The following is an 18,861-nucleotide window of genomic DNA, read 5'->3' as shown; positions in this document are numbered from 1 at the left end:
AGATATAACAGCACCACCCGAGGACAGCCTTATGGAGAGTCCGACGTTATCTAGTGGATTATTTAGATCTGTTATGAACAGTTCCGTGTGGTACGCAAGAAGTTAGTTTTACGGCTGAACACCTCTTTCCATTAAGAATGACCTGCGTGATCTATTTACAACTAACTCTTAAATGTAATCACAAAGCCAGACTTATATTTCAAACACCTCTTAAATCTTATCACAAAGCCAGATTTATATTTCAAACAACGTGTGCTTTCTTCACCAGGCAACAGTGCAGAACTTTGTCGGACGCCTTGCGGAGGTTAAGAGGACACACCATCAACCTGAGAACCGATATCTACTGCCTACTGGATCTAGCGGACAGAGCTGAGTTTTACACGACTGTTGTTAGCAGAGTCGATGTTTATTACTACGTAAGAGATTTTCAGTCTCCAGAAAGGCCGTAATACGCGGGGTACAGGGATTGGACAAAACTAAAGAAACACGATGAGAAATGCGTGCTTGAACATAAATGCAGATGCTAGCCAAGCCTGCAGGTTGCGCTGTTCTGTTTGCCCACGAACGGCACCCGTCCTCAGTACAGTGCAAACGCCAGTCGTCGCCAGAACAGTGTTGTGTGTAGCTGTGAGTGCGTTACTGCAGAGCTAACTCAATTCGAACGTGGGCAAACTGTTGGTGCTTCCATAAGCAAGGTAGTCGAATTGTTTGGTGTTTCAAGAGGCACCATACAGGAGATTTATACCGCATATAGGGTCGAAAGTGTGTGCTAGGTGTTTGTGACACATGAGCATCAAAGAGGATTTTGAGACAAAGTAAGACGGCGAGAGCTGCAAAAACACTGCAGAGCTGAATATCGCACACGCGAACACTGCCGGCACCTAAACAACGCGAAGCGAGCTCCGTAAACAGGGAATTGCAAGGCGAGCTCGAATTCCAAAATGACTCACCCGTACTGCAAATTCCCGTGACAGGAGAACGTGGTGCCGAAGCCGTGAAACCTGGGCTAAGGAGCATTCGGTCACATGAGTTATGTTGCACACTCTTTCTAACTTCTGGTCAAGTTTACGTTCCAAGACTGAAACTTGGCGGGGGCTCTGCGATAATTTGGGCAGGCATATCGTGGTATCCGTAGGCCCCATTGGTAGTCTGCAAGGCCGATTTACTGCCAAGCATTATGTTATCATTTTCGCTTATCACTGTTTGTTCCCCAATGGTTCAAATGGCTCTGAGCACTATGGGACTCAACTACTGAGGTCATCAGTCCCCTAGAACTTAGAACTACTTAAACCTAACTAACCTAACTAACCTAAGAACAGAACACACATCCATGCTCGAGGCAGGATTCCAACCTGCGACCGCACTGAAGCGCCTAGAACCGCTCGGCCATAGCGGCCGGCTCTCCAACGGTGATGCTATGTTTAAAGACTATAGCACCCATCTCCACACAGTTCGCATCGTCCAGAACTGGCTTTGTGAGCCCGAGGATGAATTGTCGCGTCTCCCCTGAGCACCACAGTCACGAGCTCTCCATATTATTGAGTCCTCGCGTTCTGCATTGGAGAGAAGAGCGTGTGATCGCTATCCACCTCCATCACTGTTAACTGAACTTGCCACTATTGTGCAATAAAAATGTGATAATATTTCTTTGAAAACCATGTAGGACGTGTATTCATTCATTCCGAGCCGAGACGCTGTTTCGAATACCAACAGGTTTCGTACACCGTATTAGGCACGGTAATGTACTGTGTTTGTGGTGTTTCCAGTTTTTTGTCCCACACAGGTATATGTTGTAAAATGTTACAAGTCAATGCCGCCAGAGCAGCAAGCATGTAGTTGTGTGCATCTGTTCGGCAACCCTTCTCGAAAACATAAATGACACGCTGATTTTTCAGTGACTTGGAGCGCTACTTTACTCCAACGACGTACCGTAGGTTCCTAGGAGAAGTGTAATTTCTTTCCACATTCTTTGTAAAATCGTACAGGAATCCCTTCAGGCCCAGTCGCATTTCCTCTGCTAAGTCATTTTAGCTGTCTACCCCTACGACCACGTAATTCGATACCTAATACTTACAACGTGCCTTCTTATTTGCTACCTTCACCGTTTCGGGAACAAGCACTAACAGAAGTTAGCCGAGAACAGATATACTTGAAGCCTTTGGACCTATTCCGGAAAAATCCTGCGCAGCACAGGTTCGTACTGGTTCTGCACCCGCGTTACTTACATATTGACACCCTCCTCGCGCATGTCAGTCCAGTGCAACATAGTACGCTCCCCATCACCGGCGATTAACACCGGCCAGAAACTGTTATGTCATAATGATTGGGATCGGTTAGCGGCAGGGCGCCAACCGGCGGAGCTGGCTGCGTCAGCCCAGGCGCTAACGCGCTCTGGTCGCTCCCCATCTGGTGGAAGCTGTGGACCGGCCGCCAGCTGGAGGCCAGCCTCATGGACTGCCGGGAGAATCGTTCTTCTGCGATCTTCGTCGGACAGACGAGTCATAAGAGTTTTGGGAATTTCGCGAAATGTGGCGTTTGTCGTTTACATTTACATCTATCTATGCAAGCAACTTCACGCTGTTTGGCGGAGGGTATTCCCGGTAGCACTACCTTCGGCCCGTTCTGTTCACGAATGGTACTCGGGAAGAACTACTATCGATAAAGCTTCGTATGTGCTTTAATTTCTTTGATTTTCTCATTGTGATCATTTCACGTGACATATGAAGGGGAAAAATGTTGCTCGCATCTTCTTGGAAGATACACTCTTAGAATTTTAACAGAAAACGTCTCCGTGATTTCAAGGTCTCTCTCAAGCCTCATTTACAAGATTGACTTTCTTCTCTCAGCTAACTACCCGAGAAAAGTGAGTCTACTGCAGCGCACCTGGCGTTTTATTACTGTACTAAGTCTCCTCTGTTTCAAGTGGTCATTTTCGTTTACACATCAGCGCCAAAACTGCCTGTGTTGTGAGCGCTCTCTGCTTTGCAGCTTGCTACCTCAACGGTGAAAGTAAAGTTATGAGAGACTATCCTTTTCACGAAAGCATCAAAATGTACTAACGAAATGTAGGAACGAGCAATGATAATAGAGTTCATTAATTATCAAAGCGGAATTCACAGTGGACGCTCTTGTCAAAGGTCGTGTGGTAAATGCCTTACACTCTTGAGAGCTGAAAGAACAGGGGAAGTGTTGTCCAAACATTTCAGAACATGTACATTTATTTGCTGGAGAAAATATATACTTCCAAACACATCAAACACTATCTAGATTGCAGTAAATAGCGCCTTTTTGCTATATCCTTTGGATCTTCTTGTCTTGGAAAGGGCCGGATAACCAGGAAAATTATTTTTCTCGTCAGATAATTCTGACTTTTTCACTGTTCAAATAATTTTCATGGAACACGCTTATTTATTTACGTTTTTATTTATGCATAGAGTAGGGTTTTGCCGGCCGGTGTGGCTGAGCGGTTCTAGGCGCTACAGTCTGGAACCGCGTGACCGCTCTGGTCGCAGGTTCGAATCCAGCCTCGGGCATGGATGTGTCTGATGTCCTTAGGTTAGTTAGGTTTAAGTAGTTCTAAGTTCTAGGGGACTGATGACCTCAGAAGTTAAGTCCCATATTGCTCACGGCCTTTTGAACCATTTTTAGAGTAGGGTTTTCTCTCTGAAATGTAAATACTTCTTTGCTTCAATACATTTCGTCTCTTTTGTATGAGAACACCACTAGGAATAAATATCAAGGCCTTGTGTAACTTTTCAGTGAGACACGAAAACAAAACAAACGACATAGAGATTAACAAGACATTTGTATAATAGGAATGAGCTCAGCTACACTAGAATAACTTCCGACTTTAATAGGTGCCGCAGTGGTCTCTTGTTTCTGCGCATGCGCAGTACGCAGCATACTCGCAAATTTGGAACTTGGCACAACATATAGATCGTTGACGTCATAGACACACTAGAGTCGTGGTTGGCTGCTGATTTACACGCAGGCACGAGAGGCACACTCACTTCGAGCGGTAGATTTTGACGAGGAAGTCGCTCGTGTAAAACGGGCTTCGGCATCTGCGTAATTCTCTCGCGCAGACTAATCGATCCCGTGACGTAAAGCGCCACTCTTCGTTGGATCTCTCTCTCTCTCTCTCTCTCTCTCTCTCTCTCTCTCTCTCTCTCTCTTTTCCATTAATCCAACTTTGTATCGGTCCCACACAGAGGAACAATACCCAAAAATTGGCCGAACATCATTTTATAAGCCAGTTCCTTCGTTTTGGAATTACAGTTTTTCCGTTTCTCTGAATGAATCTCAGCACGGCATCTGCTTTCCTTGGTTTTTGATGTGGTAATTCTACTTTAGGTCGCTCCGGATTGTTCCTCCTTCGAATTTTACGGTAGTTATTACTTTCTGTGAGTTATCACCAATAGCGTTATCAAGAAGTAGTGGATCTATTTGCCTGTTTCGGTTTCTGAGGGAAAAAAAAGGAGGACATCAGCATTAGCAAACCATCATACTGAGTGAAGCAGGCACCAATTTACACTCTCTTCTGAGAGTCGCTTCAAGAGGGTATGGAAACTGACACGGAAGGTGCTTATGCAACAGTCCATATCAATAACGTTCTTAGTTTAGACGAAAACATTGGTTGACGATGACTTATTTTATTATTCGCTTGATTCCCTCGTTTTTTAAAGTCTCCATCCCTCTTGAAAGCACTCGTTACTAATTGATCGCAATTGTTTCAGCTATCCTCTCATTATTATATTTGCGAACATAACAAATACTAATGAGACAAAAGTCGAAGGATAGCAATATGACATACACATGGCGATAGTATCGCGCATACAGGGTATAAAAGGACAGTCCCTTGGCGGAACTGTCATACTCAGGTGATTCATGTGAAAAGGTTTCCGACATGATTATGGCCGCACGACAGCAGTTAACATACTTTGAATACAGAAAAACAATTCCTCTAAGCACTATGGGACTTAACATTTGAGGTCATCAGTCCCCTAGACTTAGAACTACTTAAACCTAAGTAACCTAAGAACAGAACACACATCCATGCCCGAGGCAGGATTCGATCCTGCAACACTAGCAGCAGCACGGTTCCGGACTGAAGCGCCTAGAACCGCTCGGCCACAGCGGCCAGCTTTTGAATGCAAAATGGTAGTCGGAGCAAGACGCATGGGACATTCCATTTCGAAAATCGTTAGGGAATTCAATAGTCAGAGATCCAGTGTCAAGGGTGCGCTAAGTATACCAAATTTCAGGTATTACCTCTCACCACGGACTACACAGTGCCTTCATTTAACGACGACGTTTGCGTATAGTTGTCAGTGCTAACAGACAAGCAACACTGCCTGAAATAACCGCAGAAATCAATGTGGAAAGTACGACGAACGTATGCGTGAGAGAAGTGCGGCGAAACCCGGTGTTAATGGGCTATGGCAGCAGACGACCGACACGAGAGCCTTTGCTAACAGCACGACATCGCCAGCAGCCCCTCTCCTGGGCTCGTAACCATATCTATTGGACCCTTGACGACTGGAAAACCGTAGCCTGGTCGGATTAGTCCCGATTTCAGTTGGTAAGAGCTGATGATAGGAGTCGTGTGCGGCACAGACCCCACGAAGCCATGGAGCCAAGTTGCCCACAAGGCAGTGTGAAGCTGGTGATGGCTCCATAGCGGTGTGGGCCGTATTTGTATGGAATGGATTGAGCCTTCTGGTCCAACTAAACCGATAATTGACTGGAAATGGTTATGTTCGGCTACCTGGAGACCATTTGCAGCCATTCATGGACTTCATGTACCCATGACAATGTGCTGTGTCACTAGGCCACAGTTGTTCGCGATCCGTTTGAAGAAAATTCTGGACAATTCACGAATGATATGGCCACAGAGATCGCCCGATATCAACCCCATCGAACATTGGGGGAACATAATTGAGAGTCAGATCGTGCACAAAATCCTGCAACAGCAACATTTTCGCAACTATGGACGGCTATAGGGGCAGCACGACTCAATACTTCTGCAGGGGTCCTCCAACGACTTGTTGAGTCCATGCCACGTCGAGTTGCTGCACTACATTATCCAAAAGGAGGTCCGACGCGATATTAGGTGGTGTCCCACGATTTTTGGCAAATCGATGTATGGTTACGAATTCTGTCGGTATACGGTACCTACGCAGTAACGGAACATGTAAAACACTCGGAATGTACAAGACTGTAATCGAAGCAACCACGTGACACCCAGATGTGGTGGCCGTAAGATAAGTGTTCGTAACGTTTTCGCGCTAATAAACGCAGCACGTGCTGCATCGAAGGAGGCTGCACCTTCTGCCGGCCTTTGTGGCCGAGCAGTTCTAGGCGCTTCAGTCTGGAACCGCGCCACCGCTACGGTCGTAGGTTCGAATCCTGCCTCGGGCATGGATGTGTGTGATGTCCTTAGGTTAGTTAGGTTTAAGTAGTTCTAGGTTCCAGGGGACTGATGACCTTATAGTTGAGTCCCATAGTGCTCAGAGCCATTTGAACCATTTGCGGCTGCTCTCGTACGTAATCTAGGACCCGCGATCTTATGGCGCATAATCTGTCAATTGGCCATCCACGTAGGCCTTCGCACCGGTCGTTCCAGGCATCTCACCCGTGCTGGTTCGACGTTCGTGCGTAGATGACCTGCAACGTGTACCTTCGTGTGGAGAGCGAACAGTTTTGGCACTCGGAAAAATATGTTTAATAGCAGTTAGTACTGATACTATGTGGGATTTAAGACAACCACTAACGGCGCCGCGCGATTATCATCAGTCGCTCCTTTCAGCGGTGACAGCAGCAGCTACCACCACTGGATGATGTCGGGCAGTGGCGTCGACGAGATATTGTGCGCGTTACACAATACGATTCTGCGGCAAACCCATTAAGCGTATTTGCAACCAGTATTCTAATTATAAGTTGTTACAAATATTTCAGGAACTACTGGCCAAATTCATCTAGCAAGTATAAGTTGCAGTTCGAATTAGTTCTGAATGCCAATTCGCAACCCGTTGTGCCTTTCCACTGGGGCGCCTTTGTGATATATACAGCCATCATATGGCACGATAAAACCATGGTTACCTGCTCACAACTTCTGAATCGCGTAGATTCATGTTACATGCAGGATATCCCAATTATCCCTGACTACAATCATTTGTTTGCAGGGAGACGATGGCGAGGCCTCTCTACATTATTACACAACGAGCTGTAATTGTATGGCATCGAAGGCCATGAACTATAGTCGATACCGGAAATTCAAGCTACTCACATCATTCTGCTAGAACACAGCACTCCCAGACAGTTGAGTACAGCTTGAGCGGAAACGCGCGGAGAAACTACACTACTGGCCATTAAAATTGCTACACCAAGAAGAAATGCAGATAATAAACGGGTATTCATTGGGCAATATATATTATACTAGAACTGTCATGTAATTACAATATCACGCAATTTGGTGCATGGTACCCAGAACAACCACCTTCATACGCCTGGGCATTGAGTCAAACAGAGCTTGGATGGCGTGTACAGGTACAGCTGCCCATGCAGCTTCAACACGATACCACAGTTCATCAAGAGTAGTGAATGGCGTATTGTGACGAGCCAGTTGCTCGGCCACCATTGACCAGACGTTTTCAGTTGGTGAGAGATCTGGAGAATGTGCTGGCCAGGGCAGCAGTCGAACATTTTCTGTATCCAGAAAGGCCCGTGCAGGACCTGCAACATGCGGTCTTGCATTATCCTACTGAAATGTAGGGTTACGCAGGGATCGAATGAAGGGTAGAGCTACGGGTCGTAACACATCTGAAATGTAATGTCCACGGCAAGTGCCGTCAATTCGAACAAGAGGTGACCGAGACGTGTAACCTATGGCACCGCATACCATTACGCCGAGTGGTACGCCAGTATGGCTATGACAAATACACGCTTCCAATGTGCGTTCACCGCGATGTCGCCAAACACGGATGCTACCATCGTGATGCTGTAAACAGAACCTGGATTCATCCAAAAAAATGACGTTTTGTTATTCGTGTACCCGGGTTCGTCGTTGAGTACACCATTGCAGGCCCTTCTGTCTGTGATGCAGCGTCAAGGGTAACCGCAACCATGGTCTCAGAGCTGATAGTCCATGCTGCTGCAAATGTCGTGGAACTGTTCGTGCAGATGGTTGTTGTCTTGCAAACGTCCCTATCTGTTGACTCAGGGATCGAGACTCGAGTGAACGATACGTTACAGCCATGAGGATAAGGTGTCTGTCATCTCGACTGCTAGTGATACGAGGCCGTTGGGATCCAGCACGGCGTCCCGTATTACCCTCCTGAACCCACCGATTCCATATTCTGCTAACAGTCATTGTATCTCGACCAACCGGAGCAGCAATGTCGCGATACAATAAACCGCAACGATAGGCTACAATCCGACCTTTATCAAAGTCGGAAACGTGATGGCACGCATTTCTCCTCCTTACACGAGGCATCACAACAACGTTTCACCAGGCAACGCCGGTCAACTGCTGTTTGTGTACGAGAAATCTGTTGGAAACTTTCCTCATGTCAGCACGTTGTAGGTGTCGCCACCGGCGCCAACCTTGTGTGAATGCTCTGTAAAGCTAATCATTTGCATGTCACAGCATCTTCTTCCTGTCGGTTAAATTTCGCGTATGTAGCACGTCATCTTCGTGCTGTAGCAATTTTAATGGCCAGTAGTGTAATTCCTAGTTACCTACGAAAGTAGTATTGTAGAATTTTATAGTTCGCGTTTAACGCGATTCACAGCTGAAGAAAGCTTAATTCTTGCACATGCTGATGTCGCCACACCTGCCAACTTCTGCTAAGACCGCCCAGATTACTCGTAAATTGTCTTAATTACTACTGTCTAATGATCTCTGTGTCAATACAAAGACTAGCTCTAAAGAGAGTACACCCGCGCTGTTGACCTTGTCGCCTGGGCTTACGCAATATCTCGAGCTCTGGCAGACAGATGGATGATACTCCCCGTCTTCGCTGTTCACCTCCCCGCTTTTCCCTCTCCAGTCCTAGCTTGTCTTCCGCCTATAATCACCTCATTGGCGATGGGCCGGGCCGTTAAGCATGTTTTCCGTGTTTTACTACGGCGTCAGGTTGTGTAAATGTAACAACAGCTGATTGCTTGTAAGCAGTTGCAATGTAATTTATACTGTACAGTGTTGTCGTAATTCGTGTACTTCAGCGTGGGAAAATGGATGCTTTCCGAGCCATAAAAAAAGGTCTCCCCCCCAAGGGCGCTTCCAGCTGGGTTTTTGGTAAATAGCTCGAACCAGTCTCGCCAGGACATCCTGGTAATATTAACATAAACTTCGCGATGACGTCTGTCGCCCTCAGTTTTCTCGGCGGTGTCTTTGCGGACTGTTTCCACAGCTTGCTCTGCCGCTTAGTCTCTGGGTCGTAAAGATATACCGATCACTCACAGAGGTAATACGAAGCTTATAAACGTCGTCAGAATCAGGCTGGTAAAACTGTAAAATTTGTGCTGCTGCTTCCTCTCGGAGATCTAAACAAGCATGGTACTAGACAGGCAGAAACTATTGACATGTCGGGAAACTTGTGAATTATCAAAGCCATTGACCCATGAATAACGTCTACCTTCTCCAATGTTTGCTCGACAGAAAGGTGACAGACGGTCTTCAAACACTAGGACCACTTACGTAGCACTTTTCGTTTCCTCGCTAAGAGAACACACCTGCAGCACTTAACCATTATTTGAGCATTCTCTGTGCATAGCAACCAGCTCATCAGTAATTTCCTTGTCGTTTTTTCCTGTAGAGAACTGAGGATGCACCATTTGTCAATCTTAAATCTCCCCAAGACCTTGCACTGTACTGCATTTTCTGTTCCTAGCAGCGTTCACACGGAGTAGTGCGCCAAAATCTAAGCGGAGGATACTTCACGGAATCGCTTCTTGTAAAACATACCATTTCTCTATGCATATACTGCTGTAATTAAGTTAGATAGGAAAATTTAAGAGACCTTTGGAGATAAGAGAACCACTTGTATGAACATCAAGAGCTCAGATGGAAACCCAGTTCTAAGCAAAGAAGGGAAAGCAGAAAGGTGGAAGGAATTTATAGAGGGTCTATACAAGGGCGATGTACTTGAGAACAATATTATGGAAATGGAAGAGGATGTAGATGAAGATGAAATGGGAGATAAGATACTGCGTGAAGAGTTTGACAGAGCACTGAAAGACCTGAGTCGAAACAAGGCCCCCGGAGTAGACAACATTCCATTGGAACTACTGACGGACTTGGGAGAGCCAGTCCTGACAAAACTGTACCATCTGGTAGGCAAGATGTATGAGACAGGCGAAATACCCTCAGACTTCAAGAAGAATATAATAATTCCAATCCCAAAGAAAGCAGGTGTTGACAGATGTGAAAATTACAGAACTATCAGTTTAATAAGTCACAGCTGCAAAATAGTAACGCGAATTCTTTACAGACGAATGGAAAAACTAGTAGAAGCCGACCTCGGGGAAGATCAGCTTGGATTCCGTAGAAATGTTGGAACACGTGAGGCAATACTGTCCCTACGACTTACCTTAGAAGCTAGATTAAGGAAGGGCAAACCTACGTTTCTAGCATTTGTAGACTTAGAGAAAGCTTTTGATAATGTTGATTGGAATACTCTCTTCCAAATTCTGAAGGTAGCAGGGATAAAATACAGGGAACGAAAGGCTATTTACAATTAGCACAGAAACCAGATGGCAGCTATAAATGTCGAGGGACATCAGAGGGAAGCAGTGGTTGGGAAGGGAGTGAGACAGGGTTGTAGTCTCTCCCCGATGTTATTCAATCTGTATATTGAGCAAGCAGTAAAGGAAACCAAAGAAAAATTCGGAGTAGGTATTAAAATCCATGGAGAAGAAATAAAAACGTTGAGGTTCGCCGATGACATTGTAATTCTGTCAGAGACAGACCTGGAAGAACAGCTGAACGGAATGGACAGTGTCTTGAAAGGAGGATATATAAGACGAACATGAACAAAAGCAAAACGAGGATAATGGAATGTAGTCGAATTAAGTCGGGTGATGATGCGGGAATTAAATTAGAAAATGAGTGGCTTAAAGTAGTAAATGAGTTTTGCTATTTGGGGAGCAAAATAACTGATGATGGTCGATTAGAGAGGATATAAAATGTAGACTGGCAATGGCAAGGAAAGCGTGTCTGAAGAAGAGAAATTTGTTAACATCGAGTATAGCTTTAAGTGTCAGGAAGTAATTTCTGAAAGTATTTGTATGGAGTGTAGCCATGTATGGAATTGAGACATGGACGATAAATAATTTGGACAAGAAGAGAATAGAAGCTTTCGAAATGTGGTGCTACAGAAGAATGCTGAAGATTAGATGGGTATTTCACATAACTAATGAGGAAGTATTGAATAGGATTGGGGAGAAGTTTGTGGCACAACTTGACCAGAAGAAGGGATCGGTTGGTAGGACAGGTTCTGAGGCATCAAGGGATCACTAATTTAGTATTAGAGGGCAGCGTGGAGGGGAAAAATCGTAGAGGGAGACCAAGAGATGACTACACTAAGCAGATTCAGAAGGATGTGGGTTGCAGTGGGTTCTGGGAGATGATGAAGCTTGCGCAGGATAGAGTAGCATGGAGTTCTGCATCAAACCAGTCTCAGGACTGAAGACCACAACAACAACAGATTGTATTACACAAGTTTACATGCGAATATTCTTTTGAGATTGGAATATAAGAAATGGAGAAATAATAGAAGTTCGAAGTATATCTACGTCGTCGGCGCATAAGAAGCTACAGAACTAGGACACAAGGAAAGATTCACCTGCCAAGGCAGTTTCGATGAATGGCATAAGCACTTTAAATTTTGAAAGTATTGCTCTCTACAAATCACTAGGATTGTCTTATATGATATTCCACCCTAGTCTGTTGAGCATATCTGCACAGTTAACAAGCTGATAACAGATGCTGCACGCAGCTCAGGTACAGGTTTACTAAGCTGATACCTCCGTATATCAAATAAGAGTCCTTAGGATTATCCCGATAAACCGTTGCCGCGTCTGGCTTTCTTCCAGACTGACACTCGAAGCTCGCGACCGAATCTAGCGAGATATCGCAGGTCTTATAGACAGACGATTCGAGTCTTTTTTGCCTGTCTCCTCGCATTACATTTAGTTTTCTTTTATGTTTGACGGGCAACCGGCTTTGTTGACACCAAGCGCAGATCGTCTGCAAGTCTCCCTACATCGCATTACATTCTTTTTCCTACTGATACCTTCCTACGTACAACTGCATCATCTGCACTCAGCGTCAGAGCTACAAATGTTAACTACCGGGTCATTTACGGAAGTGTACATACTCAGTGTGATGGACAATGCTGGCGATTAAAAATGCAAGACCAGGATGGATAGCAAAAAACAATATGTTACTGTGCTTGTACATTAGAAAGAATAAATTATTAGATTTGTACGTGTTTCAGTTCACAGAGCAGACCTCTTATAGCAACAGTGGCCGCTGATTCAAGGTATCCTGCTTTGGGATGGTAGGTCGATAACTGTATAGTACTGAGGAATATTTAATAAATTTTTATTTTCTGGGTCTCACTTGCGTGAATATATAATTCACTGCAGTGGTTACCGGTTTTGGGATGACTCGCCCATTCTCAAATCGTGTTGTTGTGGTCTTCAGTCCTGAGACTGGTTTGATGCAGCTCTCCATGCTGCTCTATCCTGTGTAAGCTTCTTCATCTCCCAGTACCTATTGCAACCTACATCCTTCTGAATCTGCTTAGTGTATTCATCTCTTGGTCCCCCTCTACGATTTTTACCCTCCACGCTGCCCTCCAATACTAAATTGGTGATCCCCTGATGCCTCAGAACATGTCCTACCAACCGATCCCTTCTTCTGGTCGGTAGGGGCAGCTGAACCAATGCGTATACATAATGGTGTTGGTCATAGCTACTTTGCGTGGCAGCACTTAAATGCTCATCATTTGTGTATCCTGCTGTTGTTGTTGTGGTCTTCAGTCCTGAGACTGGCTTGATGCAGCTCTCCATGATAATCTATCCTGTGCAAGCTTCTTCATCTCCCAGTACCTAGTGCAGCCTACATTCCTCTGAATCTGCTTAGTGTATTCATCTCTTGGTCTCCTCCTACGATATTTACCCTCCATGCTGCCCTCCAATACTAAATTGGTGATCCCCTGATGCCTCAGGGAAGGATCCTAACATGTATTAAAAATAATGCAAATTTGTGGTTTGTTGCCTGACATCTTCATGGTAATGCAATGTAATTGGCATAGTTGTGTATCCGGCGGCTCTTATTTTCTTTTAACCATTTCACACGGAAGAACTGTGTTTATCGGGAAATACACTACTGGCCATTAAAATTGCTACACCAAGAAGAAACGCAGATGATAAACTGGTATTCATTGGACAAATATATTATACTAGAACTGACATGCGATTACATTTTCTCGCAATTTGGGTGCATAGATCCTGAGAAATCAGTACCCAGAACAACCACCTCTGGCCGTAATAACGGCCTTGATACGCCTGTGCATTGAGTCAAACAGAGCTTGGATTACGTGTACATGCAGATTCAACACGATAACACAGTTCATCAAGAGTAGTGACTGGCGTATTGTGACGAGGCAGTTGCTCGGCCACCATTGACCAGAAGTCTTCAGTTGGTGACAGATCTGGAGAATGTGCTGGCGAGGGCAGCAGTCGAACATTTCCAACATCCAGAAAGGCCCGTGCAGGACCTGCAACATGCGGTCGTGCATTATCCTGCTGAAATGTAGGTTTTCGCAAGGATACTTCGTGGAACTGTTCGTGCAGATGGTTGTCGTCTTGAAAACGTCCCCATCTGTTGACTCAGGGATCGAGACGTGGCTGCACGATCCGTTACAGCCATGCGGATAAGATGCCTGTCATCTCGACTGCTAGTAATAAGAGGCTGTTGGGGTGCAGCACGGCGTTCCGTATTACCCTCCTGAACCAACCGATTCCATATTCTGCTAACAGTCATTGGATCTCGACCAACCGGAGCAGCAATGTCGCATAACGATAAACCGCAATCGCGATAGGCTACAATCAGACGTTTATCGAAGTCTGAAACGTGATGGTACGCATTTCTCCTTCTTACACGAGTCATCACAACAACGTTTCACCGGGCAACGCCGGTCAACTGCTGTTTGTGTATATGAGAAATCGGCTGGAAACTTTCCTTATGTCAGCACGTTGTAGGTCTCGGCACCGGCGCCAACCTTTTGTGAATGCTGTGAAGAGCTAATCATTTGCATATCATAGCATCTACTTCCTGTCGATTAAATCTCGCGTTTGTAGTACGTCACCTTCGTGGTGTAGCAATTTTAATGGCCAGTAGTGTGGTATCGCCGTCCAACCTGGTCTGAGTAATTTGTCTTCTGGATTTTGTGAACGTACAGAGCGATCTAGTTAACAGGATCGGTGTTTGCAGTTGCTGGTAGCACGTTGACGTAACTGCTGATAGGCGAAACATCCACACGGAGTGTGGTTGACGTCAGCTTGCCGGTGTGATAGTTTGGTGTGAGCAGGGAGCAGCAGGAGAACGCGAAGCAGGGATAAATGAGTGTGCCGGATGGCGGCAGGTGTTTGGACAGCGGTCGCCAATTAACAGCGCCGGGCGCGACAGAGCCGGCCGTCTGCAGTGACGCGTAGCGCGGCGCCCTGCAGTCTGCACTCTCTGTCTGACGGCCGGGCGGGCAGCGAGGCAGCGCGGCGCGACCACCGCTGGCCCACCGGACAAAAATTCACTCACTTCAGTGCGCATGCGCAGACGCATCGTTAAGCCTTTATAGATGGCGCAGCGATCGAGTCACGTGCTCAAACGCACGCGCATTACCTCTACGCGAGGAAGTGCTGATCAGTGATACATTTACACGGAAGCGGCAAAAGTCGTGGGATCTTCTTCATATCGTGTCGGACCTACTGTTGCCCGGCATAGTGCAAGCAACTCGATATGCCATGGACTCCACAGGTCGTTGAAAGCCCCTGCAGAAATATTGAGCCATGTTGCCTCTACAGCCGTCCATAACTGCGAAAGTGTTGCCACAGGAGTTTGTGCACGATCTGATCTCTTGATTATGTCCTGTCGGCCGGTGTGGCGGTGCGGTTCTAGGCGCTTCAGTCTGGAACCGCGTGGCCGCTACGGACGCAGGTTCGAATCCTGCCTCGGGCATGGACGTGTGTGATGTCCTTAGGTTAGTTAGGTTTAAGTAGTTCTGAGTTCTAGGGGACTGATGATCACAGATGTTAAGTCCCATAGTGCTCAGAGCCATTTGGACCATTTGATTTTGTTCTTGTGGTCTTCAGTTCTCAGACTGGTTTGATGCAGCTCTCCATGCTACTGTATCCTGTGCAAGCTTCTTCATCCCCAGTACCTACTGCAACCTACGTCCTTCTGAATCTGCTTAGTGTATTCATCTCTTGGTCTCCCTCTACGATTTTTACCCTCCACGCTGCCCTCCAATGCTAAATTGGTGATCCCTCGATGCCGCAGAACATGTCCTACCAACCGATCCCTTCTTCTGGTCAAGTTGTGCCACAAACTCCTCTTCTCCCCAATACTATTCAATACCTCCTCATTAGTTATATGATCTACCAATCGAATCTTCAGCATTCTTCTGTAGCACCACATTTCGAAAGCTTCCATTCGCTTCTTGTTCAAACTAGTTATCGTCCATGTTTCACTTCCATACATGGCTACACTCCATACAAATACTTTCATAAACGACTTCCTTACACTTAAATCTATACTCGATGTTAACAAATTTCTCTTCTTCAGAAACGCTTTCCTTGCCATTGCCTGTCTACATTTTATATCGTCTCTACTTCGACCATCATCAGTTATTTTGCTCCCCAAATAGCAAAACTCCTTTACTACGTTAAGTGTCTCATTTCCTAATCTAATTCTCTCAGCATGACCTGACTTGATTCTACTACATTCCATTATCCTCATTTTGCTTTTGTTGATGTTCGTCTTATATCCTCCTTTCAAGACACTACAGTAGAGCTGCATGCCCTCGGGAAAAATTACGGCTGTAGTTTCCCCTTGCTTTCAGCCGTTCGCTGTACCAGCACAGCAAGGCCGTTTTGGGTAGCGTTACAAGGCCAGATCAGTCAATCATCCAGACTGTTGCCCCTGCAACTATTGAAAAGTCTGCTGCCCCTCTTCAGGAACCACACGTTTGTCTCGCCTCTCGAGACCCCTCCGTTGTGGTTGCACCTACGGTACTCCTATCTGTATCGCTGAGGCACGCAAGCCTTCCTACCAATGGCAAGGTCCATGGTTCTTGGGATTATGTCCTATAAATGTTGACCCAGCGACGGTCAATACAGCTGTCAAGCAACGTCATTATAATAGAAACTTTCATAATTCGACAATGTCAGAAATAAGTATTCCAGCTAGAGTTTAACACATCATATAGCTCCTCCAGCATCAAAGTAGGAAACTTATACGGTAGTGACAGCAACAGAGACTCTGATGTCATATGGATATCAAGACCACCTGATATAACCTGAAAATGGCAATCACGCCGAAGGAGGCCTTTTGTAATAAAAAAAATATAATCGAACACAGTAGGGTCTGCTAACAAGGGGGAGTAAATAGTCTTATCCATTTCGTGCACGTTTTCTCAACTAGTATAGGGCATTACGTCGTACAAAATAAAAACGCCGCTCAGAGAAACAACTCAAACATCGGAAACTAATCGCAGTTGTTACGTTACTGTCCGGAAGCGTCGGCTGAACTGGCTGTTGCAATTGACACCTGAGATAGCAGACCGATACGAAAACCGTGCACAGGGCTGAAGATGTGATAAAGCTCATTTTCTGATCGGTTGCTGGTATGGCATCTGTCCTGTAAACATCTGGCTATGAATAACTTCGTTGTTTTGATAAAGTTATTTTCTTGGACACATACTTTTTATATATAGTAGGCGTGGCGTGATAGTGTTGTTTAACTGCATGAACTGTAATCCCGTGCCGTCAAAAGGTTACCTCTTTTGGACGATACATCACCACAGGCTATTCGACGAATAATGGTGAATGTTCCATAATCTTCGCCGGCCAAAGTGGCCGTGCGGTTCTAGGCACTGCAGTCTGAAACCGCGAGACCGCTACGGTTGCGGGTTCGAATCCTGCCTCGGGCACGGATGTGTGTGATGTCCATAGGTTAGTTAGGTTTAACTAGTTCTAAGTCCTAGGGGACTAATTACCTCAGACGTTGAGTCCCATAGTGCTCAGAGCCTAGAGCCATAATCTTCATTCGTTGAGAATTCGATGGCTGCATTCGTAGTGGCGACATTTCTCTTGATGACGACACTTAAGACAGACGACCTTAAATGAACATATCGAGAAAGAGCTCAATACAGAGGCTACTCAAAATTTGGGTTATCACCTCGAAAAACACGAAGTTACGTAATTAGTTCTTTGTTTGTCTGCAGGTACACGTCTGCAGTGCTGGTACACACTGAAATCCCCGCGCCACAGAGGAGCGAAAGTAAAATTACGCAATCCATTCATAAAGAGAAGAATCATAAGGCCATTGCGTCAGTAGTAAATGAACAACGCCAACCGCGTGAAACGTAATTCGTCCATGAAGCGAACGTAGTACTGTTTTAAATAAGTGGAAAATTGAATCAATAATTCGGTCCGCAAGATACCATTGACCGATAGACCTGTATCGCAATTAAAGTGCGTTCCCAACCTAAAATTATGAATGATTTTTTGATGCGTATATAACTTAAAATATGTTTCTTTCTCCGTATCTTCGGCAGTTGAAAGAAAAGCCATCTACTCTCCACATATTTCATGAAATGAAATGCATTTCAGTCCATCATCACACACTAAGAGGCAACTACTTCCATAAATATCCAGATTACAGGAAAACGTGCGGAGCCTGTTTTAACAGAACGCACCCTGGCACACTCTCAACTACAATTCATATGAAATTAGTACCATCACTACCAAAACATAGCTTACACTTGCAGTAAAATCTCATTAAGCTGATTTTTTTCTTTACGTAGGTGAAAAATAACAAGCTGGGGTGTTATCTGGAAAAGAAAGTAGAGTTTGGTCCCACGTAAGTGCACTGCGTTGCTCTGACTCGTAATTCATACATGTGCTTTCACAGCAAACCCAGAAGACTACACTAATTTCTCAACTCAATAAAATATTTTATCATTAAAAGCTGTACATTAAATTTTTCAGTCAAGCAGGCTGCAATTCGATAAATAAATATAGCTCATTTTAAAATCTTCGCTATGCTGCCGTCTCCAACAAATTAAAACGCACATCTCTGTTTACAGCCATAGAAATTCGGTGTAAATGTTTGATTAGAGAATACATGAATAATTCACTTTTTTTCTTTAGCAACTATGATGGAAAAGACGAGTTTTTATCGCTGCTCAGAGCCCGTGCACAAGGTAAACACACACAATTTTTAGTCTACTTAAAGACACATTTCAATAAAATGGCAGGATCTCCGTCTGCTCTTCATTGCTCACGGCAATTTGGCACTTACGTCGTTATCTTGGATCATCTTTCCCTCAATATCTTAGAATAGCAGTTATTTTTAGCGGCATGAAGCTAACTACTCTCAGCTACACAGAACACTTTCGTAACCACGACGGACGCTTGCAGTGTATTAAGGATAGTACACAGATGATACGACACCGGGGTCTGCACTAGAAAATACAGGGTGTATCAAAAAGAATCACACGAGTTTTTTAATAATCGTAACTATTATGTTACTTCAGATACGTGAGTGAACAACGTACTGTTGGAAATAGCAAA

This window comes from Schistocerca gregaria, chromosome 2 (genome assembly GCF_023897955.1).
Source record: "Schistocerca gregaria isolate iqSchGreg1 chromosome 2, iqSchGreg1.2, whole genome shotgun sequence".
Lineage (NCBI taxonomy): Eukaryota > Metazoa > Arthropoda > Insecta > Orthoptera > Acrididae > Schistocerca > Schistocerca gregaria.
The sequence above is the reverse complement of the archived record's forward strand: the minus strand, read 5'-3'. Positions refer to the sequence as shown.